Genomic DNA, 6,996 nt, shown 5'->3' with positions numbered 1-6,996 from the left:
GTCATTGCTGCGTATGCTCCTAAATATTAGTTTTCTTTTTCTGTTGCGTCATTTTTCTTTTGGCCCGTCTGGGCCACCGTACCTCTGTCATTTATCTACAGGCCGGAGTAAAATCACTGAGAAGACTGGTTGTTTTTTTTTTTTCATCACCTCAGTTTTTTAAGGCTTGAAACGCACACAAGCGACTTTGAGGTTCTGTGTCGGCGATGAACGGCTCCCATTGAACGTTTTGTGTCTCCCTCGCCGCCGGGGCCAATCACCGGCCTTCTGTGTTCTGTTTGAGCCGAGCGGCGATAATCTCCCGCAGCCCAGGCTGCTGTTTGTACAGAGAGTGTGTGTGACGCACAACACACGACAGTCCAGACATCTATGAGCGGGAGCGACGCAGTTACCTCCACCAACCGCGCTCCGGACTGCATTCATCCGTCCTTCGCGTTTACTGGTCCGTTTGCGGGTTGTCGTCACTTCCTGAGTTACTTCTTGACAAGTCGCCTAGGTCCTGTGTTTCTCTGGCGTTCAGGTGCGGAGAACTCTTCGAGCCGCGGGGGGGTTGCGACCTCTTGTCAACCTCAGCCCGAAGAGTTCTCACGACTTGAGCGCCGAAGATTGGCAGGACCCACGCGACTTCGCAAGACGTAACCAGGAGCTCGCCAGTTTCATTCTGACAGGAATGTTCTGGCGTGGTCGGTTGAACAGTAGCGTCGAGAATACGGCGGAAAGGCGAAAGAAGAGAAGAACCTACGTTGACGTTATGAACCATAACCCTGTTGAAGTTAAACGTAGCATTAATATATATAAAATCATAGACAATCCATGGAATGTTACGTCGATTGTCTAGTGGTTTTATAGGTTTGAATTATTGCCAGGGGGAAGAGTCGTACGTCTCGGAGAACCTGCCGCGTGTCTTCCAGATTCATCGTGAGTCATTAGCGATGCAGTAATACACATCGGGCGATAACGGAGCGTATGTAAAGACGTCGTTATCTTAATGGATGGACATGTTTCTGTAGGACGGTCCATTAGAGATGGAGTCACGGGATGACGCCGCTTATGTACCACGCAGCTGATTGATGGATGAAGAGGAATGACGGAGCGACGTCACGAGTTCACTGGCTTCACTGTAACTATCATAATGAGAAACGTGTGTAACTGATGCCGATACAAGAAATATGAATCCTGAGATTAATCGTCGACGGACGCTACGATTATGACGATTGATGACTTGTTAACTTACGTTTACATTTCATTCATGTTGCTGACGCTTTTGTCCAGAGTGACGTACAGTCACGTAGACAGGAAACATTAAGGGCGAAGACCTGGAAGCGTCTTTGTCTCCAGTTCTGCACATCGTGGTCTCACATGCCGCAAATCCCCTTTTTATCAGTGACGTGTTCATATTTTTCTTCCATTGATCACAAGTGAGGACATGTTAACTGTAGCTACAGGCCGCTATGAGACAGCTTCCAGTCTTTCTTTTATTCAAAAATCGCCAGAAGCAAAGAGTGACGTCCCTAGAAATACATCTGGAACTATTCGTTTGAGGATCTTTGAGTCAAATGACACGTTTCATGATGCGAGTGTTTTGTACGATGTTGCTCGTGGGACGGGAGCCTCCGGGGCTGCAGCGTCTCCGGCCGGGACCTGGATGGCGTGCAGCGGAGAGCGCTTCACATAATCTTACACCGTATTAAATCACCAGCGAAATAAAACGGGCATCACACACTGATCGTCTCGGATCAGGGGAATCTGGGCAGCGGGAGTGTCGGGGGGGTTTAGGAGAATTTGCGCTGATCCATCGCTGAAATCCTGCAGCTCCTGCAGAGAGGACGTTAAACACTCGATCGTGGTCGGAGGCTTTGGCCTGGGAGCAGGCCGTGTGTGTGTGTGTGTGTGTGTGTGTGTGTGTGTGTGTGTGTGTGTGTGTGTGTGTGTGTGTGTGTGTGTGTGTGTGTGTGTGTGTGTGTGTGTGTGTGTGTGTGTGTGTGTGTGTGTGTGTGTGTGTGTGTGTGCGTGCGTGTGTGTGAGAGAGAGTTACAGAGACGAGCTAACGGCCTTAAAGGTCTCACAGAAAGTTCAAAGTTCAGAGGGAGAGGGTCTGACGTCCTGATGTGTTGCCCGCTGTTGGAAGACACGCTTTTAATTTACGTTTTTTCTTAAAAGTGTGCTAACAATTCCTCACAGAGGAAAGTGAGAAGTAGTCGTGAACCTTAAGGATTTTGTGCATCGACTGATTTGAACACGTAGTCTCTGTCAGAAAGCGGCAGGGAGCGAACCAGAGCAGTGGAGCTGCGGTTCGGACGGATAAACAAGGAGCCGGGACTCGGTGTGAAGCCGCGAGGAGCCGAGCTGAGCTGCGGATGATGAAACGACTCCTCCTGCGTTGTCATTGGTTCTTGGTCGCTGCAGGCGACGAATAGAGTCGTTACACAACTGTCTCTCTGACTGACGCAAACTGTCCAACCTCAATTTGTTCCTTCGGGGGCCAGAAGGAATCCAATGCATCGGAGGAACGCCTGCAGGAAAACTAAAATAAACACGGCTAAATGTCCCCGACGGCTGAACATGAGACAGAAAGCGTCTCCTGCTGCTGCAAAACAGAACGTTCTCTAGCTCCTGTGTGTTTTCTCTCATCCTTCACTTCTCCCTCCAGGACGATGTGCAAACAACGATCGGGCAATGAGTCAAAATGTGACATTTTAAAAATTCTAGCCCATAAAAAGTACACTAATAGAGCCACTGTCGTGAAATAATATCTATAAATAGAAGCCGAGCACAGATTATGAGACACAAGCATATGATTTACGTCTCTTTGTTGTTGTTTTACGTCTCTGTTGTTGTTGTTTTACGTCTCTGTTGTTGTTGTTTTACGTCTCTGTTGTTGTTGTTTTACGTCTCTGTTGTTGTTGTTTTACGTCTCTGTTGTTGTTGTTTTAGGTCTCTGTTGTTGTTGTTTTACGTCTCTGTTATTGTTGTTTTACGTCTCTGTTGTTGTTGTTTTAGGTCTCTGTTGTTGTTGTTTTACGTCTCTGTTGTTGTTGTTTTAGGTCTCTGTTGTTGTTGTTTTACGTCTATGTTGTTGTTGTTTTACGTCTATGTTGTTGTTGTTTTACGTCTCTGTTGTTGTTGTTTTACGTCTCTGTTGTCGTTGTTTTACGTCTCTTTGTTGTTGTTTTACGTCTCTGTTATTGTTGTTTTACGTCTCTGTTATTGTTGTTTTACGTCTCTGTTGTTGTTGTTTTACGTCTCTGTTGTTGTTGCTTTACGTCTCTGTTGTTGTTGTTTTACGTCTCTGTTATTGTTGTTTTACGTCTCTGTTGTTGTTGTTTTACGTCTCTGTTGTTGTTGTTTTACGTCTCTGTTGTCGTTGTTTTACGTCTCTTTGTTGTTGTTGTTTTACGTCTCTGTTGTTGTTGCTTTACGTCTCTGTTGTCGTTGTTTTACGTCTCTGTTGTCGTTGTTTTACGTCTGGTTGGTTGGTTTCCCTCATCATGAGTTTCCTGGCAGACATCTCTTTGTGGTGGTCTCTTAAGGGCCCCGCCGTGGCCCCCCAGGCCCCCCTTGGCCTCGCTCCTTCACACATTAAATCTGTTTCAGCTCCATCTGTGAAAAGCTTTTAGAAGCTCCTGTAAAAAACCCGCTGTTATTTTATTCTGCTCTAATCTGAACCAGACAGCAGCGACCACAGAATCCCAGTGTGCGTGCGTTGTTCATCTGAATCAAACGTGTTTACAGAGACGAGAGTGAGATGCTGGAATGTCCCAGTGGTATTTCAGAACTCATTTTAAAGGAGAGGATTTACTCACAGTAGTTTTATTTTTCTGTTCATGAATTAGAGTCATCTCTCTTTCCCAGGGTCACTCTCTCCTCACGCTTTTCCCCTTTTATGGAGGAGTCGCACGTTGAGGTCAACTGCAGGAATGTACAATAATCTCGCAGCCTTCTGCAGGTGGAAACCAAATGTAACGCACGTGTGAGTTAGGAGACGAGCCGGCGGCAAATTGGCCCTCATACTATTATTATTCAACCATAATCCTCATCTTGAACTTGGACGTTCTGAAATTCAATTAGTTTTGCAGCCGTACAAATAAAGACTGATTGATTAATCGATTGAACAAACAATGACAGATTTGGATGCTGAGCGACGTCAGGTTGTTTTTTTTTTCAAACCCTTTCTGTTGCAGACCCAGACCCCGGCGGCTCCGATAAAGCCTGAGCAACAGGAAGCTGCTGCACAACAAACAGGACCATTAAGTCTCTGCTCCTTAATGGGATCCATAGAGCGCCGACTCTAATGCACCATGACCTGCAAATTACAGCCCGTACATAATTACACACACGGAGGCGGCTGATACAATCAGCCGGTCGGCCTGAAGCGGCGGGCCTCAGGCCGTCGTCGTCGTGTGTCGTCATGGAGATTCGAAGGAGAGAACGCAATGAGGAATCCAGTTGGACATCTTGAAATATGCTCATCAGGTGTGAGAGGGCCAGAGGGCGGGGGGGGGGGGGGGCGGTTCAAATACAAGAGAACAGAACTCGGAGTTGCAGCCGTGTTGCGGTTCTGAGGGACTTCCATGGTCATGTGTTCCAGATGTGTGGAGACTGAACGAGCTTCTCTCCGTGTTTGAGTTCTGACTCTGGGGACAGAAAGTGGAGACGACCCGAGGAACCGGACGCTTCAACAGAAACCACACAGAGACACAATAAAGACCACGGACACAAAAGCAACACTTGAAGTAATCTGGTGTTTTAAGAACCAAAGTTTCTTAGATATTTTTTTTGTTCTGTCGTCATTAACCTGTTTTTGTTTCCTCATAAACTTTAGTTTTCAGTCATATTTAATGTAACATATGTTTATCTCCAGCAAGAATTCATCTAACTTTGAGTCACTGTATCACGTATTCCAGTTTACTCTACTTAGACACTGTTTGTTTTCGGCTTCTGTTCTTCATAAACTGAAACACAAGCTCGGTCACAGTGTGAGCCAGACGTTCGTCTCATCATCTGATCACCGTGGAGAATGTGTCTCATCCACCAGCTTCATCATCACAACACGTGGAGCTGCATCCTCCTGCCGTCAGAGGAGCTCTGCTGCCACCTAGTGGTCATGTACACGGAGCTGCAGCCTCCCCGCTGAGCACATTGACCATCTCTCTCTACTTTGTGCTGCTTCTCCTGCAGATCTGAGGTCGTCACGCAGCCACAGAAGCTCTGAGGAGGAAGAACCTGCAGGAACAGGTGAGTGACGTCAGAGGAAGAAGGACTCAGGTGAGTGACGTCAGAGGAAGAAGGACTCAGGTGAGTGACGTCAGAGGATGAAGGACACAGGTGAGTGACGTCAGAGGAAGAAGGACTCAGGTGAGTGACGTCAGAGGAAGAAGGACTCAGGTGAGTGACGTCAGAGGATGAAGGACACAGGTGAGTGATGTCAGAGGAGGAAGGACTCAGGTGAGTGATGTCAGAGGAGGAAGGACTCAGGTGAGTGACGTCAGAGGAGGAAGGACTCAGGTGAGTGATGTCAGAGGAGGAAGGACTCAGGTGAGTGATGTCAGAGGAGGAAGGACTCAGGTGAGTGACGTCAGAGGAGGAGGAAGGACACAGGTGAGTGACGTCAGAGGAGGAAGGACACAGGTGAGTGATGTCAGAGGAGGAGGAAGGACACAGGTGAGTGATGTCAGAGGAGGAAGGACACAGGTGAGTGATGTCAGAGGAGGAGGAAGGACTCAGGTGAGTGACGTCAGAGGAGGAAGGACTCAGGTGAGTGATGTCAGAGGAGGAGGAAGGACTCAGGTGAGTGACGTCAGAGGAGGAAGGACTCAGGTGAGTGATGTCAGAGGAGGAGGAAGGACTCAGGTGAGTGACGTCAGAGGAGGAAGGACACAGGTGAGTGATGTCAGAGGAGGAGGAAGGACTCAGGTGAGTGACGTCAGAGGAGGAGGAAGGACTCAGGTGAGTGATGTCAGAGGAGGAGGAAGGACTCAGGTGAGTGATGTCAGAGGAGGAAGGACACAGGTGAGTGATGTCAGAGGAGGAAGGACACAGGTGAGTGATGTCAGAGGAGGAAGGACTCAGGTGAGTGACATCAGAGGAGGAGGCAGGACGCAGGTGAGTGATGTCAGAGGAGGAGGAAGGACTCAGGTGAGTGACATCAGAGGAGGAGGCAGGACGCAGGTGAGTGATGTCAGAGGAGGAGGAAGGACTCAGGTGAGTGACGTCAGAGGAGGAGGCAGGACTCAGGTGAGTGACATCAGAGGAGGAGGCAGGACGCAGGTGAGTGATGTCAGAGGAGGTCTTGTTCTTTCACTTTTCTTTCTTCAGCCCAGTTTGTTTTTCTAATGAAAGAAGAGCAGAAGAAAAAAAAATTGTGGTATTTTGCAGATATAAAATCTAAATATTATTATTTTTTACATATCAACATTATTGGATGGAGTTGCAGCTTCATCAACAGGACTCAGAGGTCACCTCAGGTCAGAGTCACACTCCACCGGTGGAGACTCAATCAGGTGATGGATGACGTCTCCACACTCGACCAGCAGGTGGAGACAAATTCCCTTCAGACTCATATTCACCAGAATATCATATTTAATCTCTGGACTCAGGGATTGTTCAATCGATAGTCTGATATTCAGGCGTAAGAGGCAAAGTATAAAAATCAGTTATCAATTAGTTGATCGACTGAAAATGTATCAGTAGCTTCTTTTTGATCAATAAACGAAGCAGTTCGAAGCCTTGAATTCATGGAAATATTTTTACATTTTAAAGAATCCAATTAGAAAATAGAAAATAGAAATAAATAGAAAAAAAGGTATTTACACAGACTGCTGAATGATTGTACAGTCTCAGTTAAGAGTTTTGACAGATGAAATAAAAGTATGAATATGAAGATAATGAACGGACATTCTGTATGTATGAAGAGAAATATTGTAAAGATATAAACTGCCACATCATCAATAGTTAGTCAATAAATCGACGAATGTTGATTATCAGTGTCGCTGTATG

Source organism: Scophthalmus maximus, chromosome 12 (assembly GCF_022379125.1).
Source record: "Scophthalmus maximus strain ysfricsl-2021 chromosome 12, ASM2237912v1, whole genome shotgun sequence".
Classification (NCBI taxonomy): Eukaryota; Metazoa; Chordata; class Actinopteri; order Pleuronectiformes; family Scophthalmidae; genus Scophthalmus; species Scophthalmus maximus.
This window is presented reverse-complemented; position numbering follows the sequence as displayed.